Source organism: Colobus angolensis, unplaced genomic scaffold, assembly GCF_000951035.1.
Source record: "Colobus angolensis palliatus isolate OR3802 unplaced genomic scaffold, Cang.pa_1.0 Scaffold85, whole genome shotgun sequence".
Taxonomy (NCBI): domain Eukaryota; kingdom Metazoa; phylum Chordata; class Mammalia; order Primates; family Cercopithecidae; genus Colobus; species Colobus angolensis.
The window spans coordinates 9,049,266-9,061,668 of record NW_012122376.1 but is presented as its reverse complement, the minus strand read 5'-3'; the positions used below and the strand labels follow the sequence as shown (position 1 = coordinate 9,061,668).

Genomic DNA, 12,403 nt, shown 5'->3' with positions numbered 1-12,403 from the left:
AGTAGCTGGGATTACAGGCACCCATCACCACATCTGGCTACATTTGTGTATTTTTAGTAGAGATAGGGTTTCACCATTTTGGCCAGGCTGGTCTTGAACTCCTAACCTCAGATGATCCACCTGGTTCGGCCTCCCAAAGTGCAGGGATTACAGGCGTGAGCCACCATGCCCAGCCCTCTGCCGCCTTCTTACTCACATACACGTGATTGCATTTAGGGCCCACCTGGATATCCCAGGATAAGATCCTTAATCACATCTGCAAAGACCCTTTTTCCATATAGATAACATTTACAGGATTCTGATATCATTGAGGGCCATTACTCAGCTGACTGCAGGGGGTTAGACATGATGGAAACGTCAGACAAGCGAGTGAAAGCCATCCCCGGATAGGAAGCTGCACCTTCATCCCACCATACCACTCAGGGTGAAAGTCATGTGGGGCAGGCCTCTCCGTTCAGGGCTTCAGAGATTATTCTGAAGATGTGCTTAGGCAAAGCTCCCAGCTCTCCAAGGTCAGTTTCTCCCTATGTAAAATGGAGATAAAATATAAAATTTTCTCTACAAGGTTGTTAGCAGAACTATATGAAGTTTTTGAAAGGGTGTCTTAAACTACAGTGTTACAGAAATGTTTATACTTTTAAAAAATCTATTTTATATGTAAAGTTTTCCTCCCCAAAATCATTATTTGACAAATTCCTAACATATGTGTGTGTGTATATGTATATGTGTATATATATATATGTATGTGGGTATATATATGTGTATATATATATACACACACACATACATATACATATATATAATAGTAACAGAATTATATGTATTAAGAGAATATTCTGGCCCAGGCACGGGTGGCTCAGGCCTGTAATCCCAACACTTTGGGAGGCCGAGGTGGGTGGATCACAAGGTCAGGAGTTTGAGACCACCCTGAACAATATGGTGAAACCCTATCTCTACTAAAAATACAAAAATTAGCCGGGCGTGGTGGGGGGCACCTGTAGTCTCAGCTACACAGGAGGCCGAGGCAGAAGAATCATTTGAACCCAGGAGGCGGAGGTTGTAGTGAGCTGAGATGGCGCCACTGCACTCCAGCCTGGGCGACAGAGCAAGACTCTGTCTCAAAAAACAAAACAAACAAACAAAAACAACAAAAAAAAGAGAATATTCTGAATGGATACTATGTGTTTTCTCCAATTTTTTTTTTTTTTTTTTGAGACAGAGTCTTGCTTTATCACCCAGCCTGGAGTATAGTGGCGTAATCTCAGTTCACTACAAAATCCACCTCCAGAGTTCAAGTGATTCTCGTGTCTCAGCCTCCCAAGTAGCTGGGGTTACAGGCATGCACCACCACGCCTGGCTAATTTTTGTATTTTCAGTAGAGACGGGGTTTCACCATGTTGGCCAGGCTGGCCTCCAACTCCTGGCCTCAAGTGATCTGCCTACGTCAGCCTCCTAAAGTGCTGGGATTACAGGCATGAGCCACCGTGCCTGGTTTTCCTCTAATTTTGGATTGTCTCCTGCTCTCCTTTAATTCCCCTCCCAGTACGAAATGTCCTAACCCCTACCTTGGAAATTCCAACCCTTCCCACAGGCTGGAACCTGCCTTCTATCTCCCCAAGTATCCCATAATCCCTACCACTACAGCTCTGATGGCTCTGAAGTTGGGGGGCAGTGAGCCTGGATTCCTATGAATTGGTGGAGGACTGTGATTCCTTGCTGCTTCCAGGCAGTGCCTTAACCAGCAGTGGCTGAGGCCAGGTTGGTCCTGAATCCCCCAAGAACAAGCATGCCTTGCCACTGAGTATTACATTTTTTCCTGAAACCACCCAGTCTAGCATCACACAATGAAAACACTCTCTGCCTATTAATAGTACTTTTGAATCTACTCCTGGAAAATCTATACCCTGGCATTACTGAATCAAAGATGCTTCCTAGCTCTATTTTCAATATAAGGGCTCCACATGAACTGGGAATAGCTCTGTCTGAGTCATTGGGATGAATGGTGCCATCTTTAAACATAGTTTCCCATCTCTAAATTTATCTCTAAAACAAATGTGTGTATGTGTGTGCGTGTGCTCATCCAGCTCTATAATTGTTAGTGGATTAGAGAACTGGAGGGAGCAGAAAGTGTATCTGAGCTCAGAAGAGGAGGAGTGGCTAAAAGGACATGACAGAATGATCACAGAGGGGAGACAAGCCAAGAGAAGACAACGAACAGGCACAGATCCTCCTGGGATGTAGAAGCACAGAAAGTTCTTTGCTGCTAGCGATGGGGCAAGAACTGTGATGCCTGAAGCTTCTTCCAATAAGGAGGGTCCTCTTTAGAAAGGAGAATACAAAATAGTGAATACAGAATTAGGGCTTTGGATGAAATCAAGGAGTCTTGAAGATTAAGTTTCTTTTGCCTCAGGACAAATCCTCTGTCTCTGGCTGGGAATCAAGGCCAACATCCAACTTATAGTTACATAATTAACGTCCACTACTTCTATATTCTGGTGATGTGAATTGAGCTAAAAATGTGAACCACTTACGTATATAAAATTAAAATGTGTTTAGTTTTACATATATATGTTACTATATATATTAAAATATATATATTATACATATGTTAGGAATTTGTCAAATAATGAGTGTAGAGGGGAAAACTTTACACATAAAATAGGTTTTTTATTTGAGACAGGGTCTCGCTCAGCCAGCCAGGCTGGAGTGCAATGGCATGATCATGGCTCATTGCAACCTCTGCCTCCTGAGCTCAAGTGATCTTCCCACCTCAGCCTCTTGGGTAGCTGGGACTATAGGTGCGCACCACCACACCCAGCTAACTTTTTCATATTTTTTGTACAGATGAGGTCTTGCCATGTTGCCCAGGCTTGTCTTCAATTCCTGGACTCAAGCGATCCATTCGCGTCAGCCTCCCAAAGTGCTGGGATTATAGGCCTAAGCCACCGCGCCCAGCCATAAAATAGATTTTTAAAAAATATATGCAAAATAATGTTTTGATAACTCTTTAGAGTTTAAGACACCCTTTCAAAGAGATGACTTCATTTAGTTCTGATGACAACCTTGTGAAGAACATTTTATATCTTATCTCCATTTTGCCTAGGGGGAAACTGATCTAGGACAGCTGCGAGATTGGCCTTAGCACATCTGGCTGGTGAATAGGTGAGGTGGGTTGGGACCCCAGTGACACTTGCCAGTGTTGTCTGGGGGGTATATACAATTGGCAGGCTGTTCTGCTTCCCAGGGCCGGGGGTGGGTAGAGGAGAACAAGAGAGCAGAGGCCACCGCAGCTGCCCCTTGGCACTCATTTCTTCCCTTGGATTTCTCAGCTCCAGGCTCCACAGGCAGAAGAATCAGTAATTCGCTCCAAATAGCAAATGCGGGCCGGTGGAGGCGGGGGGGAGGCTCTGGGGAATCACTTCAGATCCAGTGCTTGTCCCTCTCTGCAGGCAGGCAGCAGCCCTGCAAACTTGCTGTCCTCCTCTGAACCAGACTGTCTAGTTCCAATTAGGAAATCACAAGGGAAAAGAAGTCCAGAGACCAGCCGGCAGCCTTTGAATGTACGGACCCTGCATCAAATTGTTTATAGGACACATTTTGTTCCCATTCAAAATGAAAACACTTGTTAGCGAATCCCAAAGGGGAAATATGTTTATGCTGAGGTGATGGGCTGGACTTGTTAGTGTCTGAGCGTTTCTAGCCTTTCCTCTTCCCCCTGCTCCAGCCGCAGCTAGAGAGTTTTCTGGCTTAGCTTTGGGCTTTTTTCTCCCCGCTGCGCCCCTCCTCACCCTCTAGAGAAGGCCAGGCCTTGCCAGGGGAAATAGCCCTACGTGGTTTCGTCAGATTTCACAACAAAGAACTGAAAAAGGTGCTGGAGGGAGAAAGCTTTCTTGAATTTTGAGAGGAGAGATATGGGAATATTTGTGCTAGATGAGGACAATGGTGAGAAGAAAAAAAAAGATGTAAAAGAAATTATACAGGGCTTTAGAATATTTGAGAAATACACACAAAGGATTTGAGTTTTCTCAAGTTGTTTTTAATTGTATAGAATGAATTTTTTTTTTAACCTCAACGTTGCCTGGACTGAATCCCACGGATTGTAGCTTTATAAGCATCGTACCTACAAGTTAGAATCCCCACTCGATTAACTCAGAGAACAGCAATGAGAAAAGCCATGAGAAATGATGTGCCACTTGGGAGTAACTGAAATGTGACTATCTTGCAGGGTTTTAGAAGCAGCAACAGCACTCTAATCCTGAAATTAGAGTGAGGGCCAAATTTTCAAAATATATTTGCCACATTTTTGCAGTTGGTCTCTGGTTACCTACCCATCACAGTTAAAATCACCATCTTGGGAACTTGTAAATCACATTTCATGCTTCATTCGCTACCCCCGCCACCCCCGCCTCTATACCCCCATGGCTTTACTTCTGTAGTCAGAAGCTGTCCAAACACCCCCACCTGCAACACACATCCCCTCACTGTACTTCTCAGTCTTGTTGGAGGATTGCTGTAAAATTGAAGGGAAAGAACAGCACTATTAGGAAAACCAAAACCCCATGTTTCCTTGTCACTAAGTGCAACTTTTATTAAATGGTGAAACACTGTAGGATATTATTTTCTTTAACCAGGAGAAGTAACGATAGGTTCAAAATCCACTGGGCAGCTTTTAGGATGTACCAACTTTCTACCAGAGTAACATCCCCCTGTTGTTTTTCTGCACAGTGATTTGAAAAATCTCTAACATGATTATCTAACAATGCATTTTTTTTTTTGAGACTGAGTTTCTCTCTTGTTGCTTAGGCTGGAGTGCAATGGCATGATGTTGGCTCACTGCGACCTCTGCCTCCTGGGTTCAAGCAATTCTCCTGCCTCAGCCTCCTGAATAGCTGGGTTACAGGTGCGCTCCACCACGCTCAGCAATTTTCTTTTATTTTTAGTAGAGATGGGGTTTCTCCATGTTGGCCAGGCTGGTCTCAAACTCCTGACCTCAGATGATCCACCCGCCTCGGTCTGCCAAAGTGCTGGGATTACAGGCGTGAGCCACTGGGCCTGGCCAGAGGCAAAAGACTTTAGATCCTTAGGTAATACACTGCCTAAAAATATGTTTTGATGTGTGGTAGAGGAATGATTTGTGTATATATATACATATATATACATGTATATACACACATATGTATAGGTATATATGTATATACACACATTAGTTTTTTAAGGTGTAAAACATTAAGAGCACATGGTGTTTTTTTTTTTTTGAGACGGAGTCTTGGTCTGTCGCCCCGGCTGGAGTGCAGTGGCCGGATCTCAGCTCACTGCAAGCTCCGCCTCCCGGGTTCACGCCATTCTCCTGCCTCAGCCTCCCGTGTAGCTGGGACTACAGGCGCCTGCCACCTCGCCCGGCTAGTTTTTTGTATTTTTTAGTAGAGACGGGGTTTCACCATGTTAGTCTCGATCTCCTGACCTCGTGATCCGCCCGTCTCAGCCTCCCAAAGTGCTGGGATTACAGGCTTGAGCCACGGCGCCCAGCCAAGAGCACATGGTTTTTTAAAAAATCAAGAGCATACAGCTGTATCAAGACATCTCATGTATCCCATAAATATACACATCTACTATATATCCACAAAAATTAAAAAAAAAGTGCACAGGAATATAAAGTGAAAAACGTCTCCACCCTCCTTCCTATGTTCCTCATTTGCTTTCACAGCCCCCTCCCCTCACCACCCCCATTTCCATCCCTCAAAGGGAACTAGATTTTGTGTTTTGTTTCAGAAATGTTCTCGGCTTATAAAAATATAATCTCTCTTCCATTCCCTCATTTTAAAAACTCAAATGGGATACTAGAAAATTCTGTTCTGCAATTTGGACTTTTTCTTTTCTTTTTTTTTTTTTTGAGACAGGGTCTCACTCTGTCACCCAGGCTGGAGTGCAATGGTGTGATCTCAGCTCACTGCAACCTCTGCCTCCCAGGTTCAAGTGATTCTCCCTCCTTCAACCTCCTGATTAGCTGGGAGTACAGGTGCATGCCACCATGTCCAGCTAATTTTTGTATTTTTAGTAGAAACGGGGTTTCACTATGTTGGCCAGGCTGGTCTCAAACTCCTGGTCTCAAGTGATCCACCTGCCTAAGCCTCCCAAAGTGCTGGGATTACAGGCGTGAGCCACCATGCCCGGCCTAACTCGGACTTTTTCTATTTAACGGTGCATCTTGGACATTTTTTCCAAATTAGCTTATTTAGAGCAAACGAATTTTTGTTTTTTTAATTGAAGAGTAAATGCATAACAGAATGGAAGTGAGAGAGAGCTGGTTTTAGACGACTATGAAATTATCACTGAACAAGGCTAATTATCTTCTCTGCAAGGACAGAAGAGAAATATTAGATGCAGAAAAGACATGCTCTCTCTCGCACACGCACACACGTACACATACACACAAATAATTATGGCTGGTTTAATCAATTTTTTTTTTTTTTGAGATGGCGTTTTGCTCTTGTCACCCAGGTTAGAGTGCAATGGTGCAATCTCGGCTCACTGCAACCTCTGCCTCCTGGGTTCAAGTGATTCTCCAGCCTCAGCCTCCAGAGTAGCTGGGATTACAGGCGCCCATCACCATGCCCAGCTAATTCTTGTATTTTTTTTTTTTTTGTAGAGATGGGGTTTCACTATGTTGGCCAGGCTGGTCTCAAACTTCTGACCTCAGGTGATCCACCCACCTCAGCCTCCCAAAGTGCTGGGATTACAGGGATTACAGGTGTGAGCTACCACACCTGGCCTAAATTTTCTTTTCTTTCTTCTTTTTTCTTTGAGATGGAGTTTCGCTTTTGTTGCCCAGGCTGGAGTACAATGGCAAGATCTTGGCTCACTGCAACCTCTGCCTCCCGGGTTCAAGTGATTCTCCTGTCTCAGCCTCCCGAGTAGCTGGGATTATAGGCGCCCACCACTACGCATGGCTAATTTTTGCTATTTTTAGTAGAGACAGGGTTTCACCATGTTTGCCAGGCTGGTCTTGAACTCATGACCTCAGGTGATCTGCCCACCTCAGCCTCCCAAAGTGCTGGGATTACAGGCGTGAGCCACCATGCCCGGTTCCCCATTTTTTTTTTTTTTTTTTTTTTTTTTTGAGACTGGGTCTCACTCCTCGCTCTCCTGCCCAGGCTAGAGTGCAGTGGCTCAATCATAGCTCAATGTAGCCTTGAACTCTTGAGCTCAAGTGATCCTCCCACCTCAGCCTCCTGAATAGGTCCTTGACAATTTTATCAGGCCATACAATGAAAAAGCCAGTAATTGTTTACCCCCAAAGTATAGAAGTGAAAAAAAAGTGGTCTTCTACATTAAATAAAATGGCCCCTTTTAGGCCTACATGACAGTCTCCTCATGAGGGACTTTCCTTTTTCTTGGTCCATGGTGCTTCTCAACTGAACAACTATTTTATTTTATTTTATTTTATTCTAGAGACAGTCTCGCTATGTGACCCGGGCTGGAGTGCAGTGGCACCACCTCGGCTCATTGCAACTTCCGCCTCCCAGGTTCAAGCAATTCTCCTGCCTCAGCCTCCCGAGTAGCTGGGATTACAGGCACCCACCACCTCGCCTGGCTAATTTTTGTATTTTTAGTAGAGACAGGGTTTCACCATGTTGGCCAGGCTGGTCTTGAACTCTGGCCTCAAGTGATCCGCCTGCCTTGGCCTCCCAAAGTGCTGGAATTAAGGTGTGAGCCACCTCGCCCAGCCTGAAGAACTTTATATGTCAAAGTGCTCCAACAGTACAATTTCCAGCCATCCTTGATGAAGTTATGTGAGGAGGTAGCATAAGTTTGCTGGCTGATAAATCCATGAGAAATTGGCTGTTTGGCCAAATGTAAAAAATTGACTTGTGTGTTAGTCTGTTTGGGCTAAAAAAAAAAATACCATAGACTGGGTGACTTATAAACAACAGAATTTTTTTTTTCCCAACAGTTCTGAAGGCTGGGAAGGTCAAGATTAAGGCACTGGTAGGTTCAGTGTCTCGTGAGGGCCTGCTCTCTGGTTGTTAGATGAATATCTGTTTCCTCGAGATGCCCTCATGTGGTGGAAGGGGCAAGGGACCTTGCTGGGGTCTCTTATAAGTGCTCTAATGAGCTAATTACTTTCCAAAGGCCCTGTCTCCTAATATTATCACCTTGCAGGTTAGAATTTCAACATATAAATTTTGGGAAAGCAGTCCATTGCATTCTGCTCTCATGGTTCTCCAGAGAAACAGGAACAATAGAATATATATACATATGTAGAAGAAAATTTATGATGAGCGATTGACTCATGAGATTATGAAGGCTGAGAAGTCCCAGTCTACCTTCTGCAAGCTAGAGAACCAGGAAAGCCTGTGGTATAGTGCCAGGCCAAACCTAAAGGCTTAAGAACCAGGGAGGTCAATCTGGGTCTGAGAGCCCCGAACTATATCTGCTCCGATATCTGCAGGCAGCAGGAGATGAATGACCCAGTTTAACAGGGAACGCATTTGTTCTTCTTCTACCTTTTTATTCTATTCTTGTCCTTAAGGATTAGATGACCACCACATCGGTGAGGGGAGTGTTCTTTACTCAATCTACCAACTCAAATGCTAATCTCTTCCAGAAACACCCTCACACACACATACCCAGAAATAATGTTTTACTAGCTTTCTGGGCAGCTCTTAGCCTAGTCATGTTGACACATAAAATTCACCATCACAGCTTGTGAGTGTTTGGGGTCCTTAAACATAAAGTTAAGCCACCTGTCACACCTGCAAGCCTGGCACTTTGGGAGGCCGAGGCGGGTGGATCACGAGGTCAGGAATTCAAGACCAGCCTGGCTAACACGGCGAAACCCCGTTTCTACTAAAAAAACAAAAAATTAGCTGGGCGTGGTGGCTCATGCCTGTAATCCCAGCTACTCAGGAGGCAGAGGCAGGAGAATCACTTGAACCTGGGAGGTGGAGGTTGCAGTGAGCTGAGATCGCGCCATTACACTCCAGCTTGGGCAACAAGAGTGAAACTCTATCTCAAAAAAAAAAAAAAAGTTAAGCCACCTAGACTGCTGACCTGCAACATGAGCAGCCTCCTGGCAGGCAGGGGGAGGGGGGAATATATTTATATAAATATAAATCTCTTCCTTTGGGAGATTTCTCATAGACAAGACTGAAGAAAGTTCTCACAGACAACAAACAAGACTATGAACAAGTAGACAGAAGACAGGAGATGATGTTAAAGTCAAACCTCACCAGAGGACACCAAAATCTAATCCAAAGATCTCAGAGACAAATAATAAACCTGACACTGAAGGGCTAAATCGGTCATCAGAGTTGGCTTATGTACCATCATTATTTGTGTAGGTTTAACCACGTGGATGCATTTCCTCACACTGATTTCAGCACTGGAAGGGAACACTTACTCATCATCTCTTTTCATAAATGAGGACACAGAGACCAAACAAGATTGAGTGAACTGACCAAGATCACACAGAACTGGCTAGAACCAAACTCCTTAGTGATTATACTTAAATTAGCATACATATGCCATACATGTAAAAGAAGATATATAATATGTATGATGGTCATCCATGTTTAAAAAGGAGAGCAGGCTGGGCATGGTAGCTCAGGCCTGTAATCCCAGCACTTTGGGAGGCCGAGACGGGCGGATCACGAGGTCAGGAGATCGAGACCATCCTGGCTAACACGGTGAAACCCCGTCTCTACTAAAAAATTCCAAAAAAACTAGCCGGGCGACGTGGTGGGCGCCTGTAGTCCCAGCTACTCGGGAGGCTGAGGCAGGAGAATGGCATAAACCCGGAAGGCAGAGCTTGCAATGAGCTGAGATCCGGCCACTGCACTCCAGCCTGGGCGACAAAGCGAGACTCCGTCTCCAAAAAAAAAAAGGAGAGCAGCATCACATGAACTTTCCACTAAAACCTGGGTGGCATCAGGGCAGGAGGACCTTGAATTAGGAAGCTGGAAGAGGGTGATGAGGCTGGCAAGTTAGCCACAGGCTGAGGATAGGCCAGCCAGGGAGTGGAGAGGCTGCAGGGGCCAAAGTTCAGGAAGTTCATAGTAGAAACAAGGCAAGACAACTGTGGCAGTAGATTGGGGATGTGACATCTACCAGGGACAGAAAACATGTGCTCTTTTCACTCATTTTGTTCAGCCAGGCTAGAGCTGTGCCTACCCCACAGCATGCGTTTGGAGCCTGAGGGAGACAGCAGTGTGCATTAGGGTCAGATAGATTACAGAAGCATCTCCCCTCCATGTTTTCCTCTCTCCTAAAGACTTTGCTTGTTAACTTTGGATTTACAGGTAACCAAGCCCATATGATGGCATTAGTTAATGACTGACTGCTGTTTTTTCTAAGCTGCTGTCAGGCAGATTTTACTAATTAATTTCATTTAAAATAGTGGTGTTCAAGGCTGACTGCATATTAAAGTCATCTGGGGAGCTTAGAAAAAACAAACAAACCGATGCCAGAGCCCTACCCCAATTAAATTTTGATTTAATAGGTCTAAGGTCCAAGCATTGATATGTTTGAAAAATTCCCCAGGTGATTCTAACAGGCAGCCAGGGTTGGAACCACTGATTTAAAACATCAGGAAAAGTTTCAATGAACTAATCAATTGTTTTAAAACAGAACAGCATTGTTTTCTTCACATCTGGCAATGTAATTCATAAAACAATAATGAAATAATTTGCAGGATACAACGTCTTTATAGGATTTTCTCATTCTTATTTTTGCTAAGTCAACATATGGCTGAATTCAACAATCAATCTGAAAGTGATGGTTTCACTAAAGCTTCTTATAGCTTCATTACCTTCTTTCTCCAAATCACATCACGAAGATTTGATAGAGTAACCACCTCCCTGGACCTTTATGTTGAGGTGTCTGGACAGCACAGAGGCATGGTACTTAGAAAAGATTCCAGGACGCTTTGTTGTCATTGGACTTTCTGTGCTACGGAAATTCAACACTGTGGGCTGCAATAATTAGTCATGTGGAACTCCTTCCTGCTTTTGTACCCTCTCACTTTTTACTTGGGCAAAAGGTTAAAAGTATTGCCTTCTAAGAAGTCCCATTCGGGCACCCCTCTCTCTCGCAAGAGAGAGAGATCTGTTCTGCCTTCTCTTTCTTTTGCCTGTAAACCTCCGCTCCTAAACTCAAAAAAAAAAAAAAAAAAAGTATTGCCTTCTTTTTCTCATCTCCTACCTCTTGTCTTTTTCTCTTATTTCCGATTCAGGCATTAGAGAAGATAAGGAGTTAGGAGTAGAAAGACTCACTGATTTATAGAACTGGGAGTGTAATAAAAGGTCATTAGTTCAACCACTATCTGAGACCAAGAGACTTCCCCAAGATCACACAGCTAGACAGTCCTGCAACTGGCCCCGGAAGTGGGGGCCTCATTCCCCAGACCCATTCTGTTCAGGATACCAACTGGTTTTTCAAGACAGACTGAGCTCAAGGATGTTTGGGGGAGACTCCTCCTTCCCCAAGAGGTTCTCCATTCATCTTATCCTCGCCAAACGATATTCCTTCCGCTTGCTTCATTAACTGGCTCCATTTGTGAAGTCTTCTCCAACCACCCCCTGCTTAATTCGGGAAAAAAGGCAGCATCTGTACATTCCTCCTTTCCTCCTCGCTCTTTAGCCCTGTGCTGCTAATGCTTGTGTGTTTTCTATTGTTACATGCTCTCCCTCGTTGATGTGCATTTATTGAATGCCTCTTGTTGTCAAACTTCTAATAGGAAATACGAAAACAGAGGACGCCTTCGCTTGGCTGGTGATGAACCCCTGTAGACAGGCCCCGAGGTCTTGCCTGGTTTCGGTAGGGGCAGGAAGCGCAGACCCGCGGGGAACGTACCCCGCGCCGCCCCGGGAGAGCGGGTGTGGGGCTGGATTGCAGGACTCGGCCTGGCTTTAGAGGGCCTGGTGAAGCGTGAGCGCCCGCCGGCACGGAGGGGAGGCCCCAGCGGTGGGCGCCTGTTTCCAAGGCCGCGCGGAGGGAGGCGGCCAGCCCAGCCCGACTCGGCCGAGCTCCCGAGAGGCCACCGGTGGCCACAGCAAGAAGGCGGGCGCGCCGGGGGAGGGGCCTGGGGGAAGAGCGGGAGGGGTGGGCGGAAGGAGGAGAGGGAGGAGGAAAGACCCGCGGGTAGGAGCTGGGAGGAGACACCTAGGAGAAGGCGGAGGAAAGGGCAGGAAGTAGGAGGGAACTGAAAAAGAGGAGAAGGCTGAGGGGCGGAGCCGGGGGCTCCGGGAGAGGAGCCGGGGAGACCGGGGCGGAGCCGGGGAAGGGGAGGAGCCGGGGGAGAGGCCTCTACGGCCGCCACCGCTGCCGCCGGGGCGCGTTCTCCTCCTACCGGTCGGGTCCCCCGGGGCGTTCCCTAGGAGAAGGCGGAGGAAAGGGCAGGAAGTAG

At 45.7% G+C, this 12,403-nt stretch overlaps 1 protein-coding gene across 1 annotated transcript in view; it reads left to right on the top strand.

Moving 5' to 3' along the window:
• LOC105503410 (phosphatidylinositide phosphatase SAC2-like) overlaps positions 1-12,403 on the top strand; it is a 121,054-nt gene that overhangs the window by 20,181 nt on the left and 88,470 nt on the right. The window lies entirely within an intron of this gene.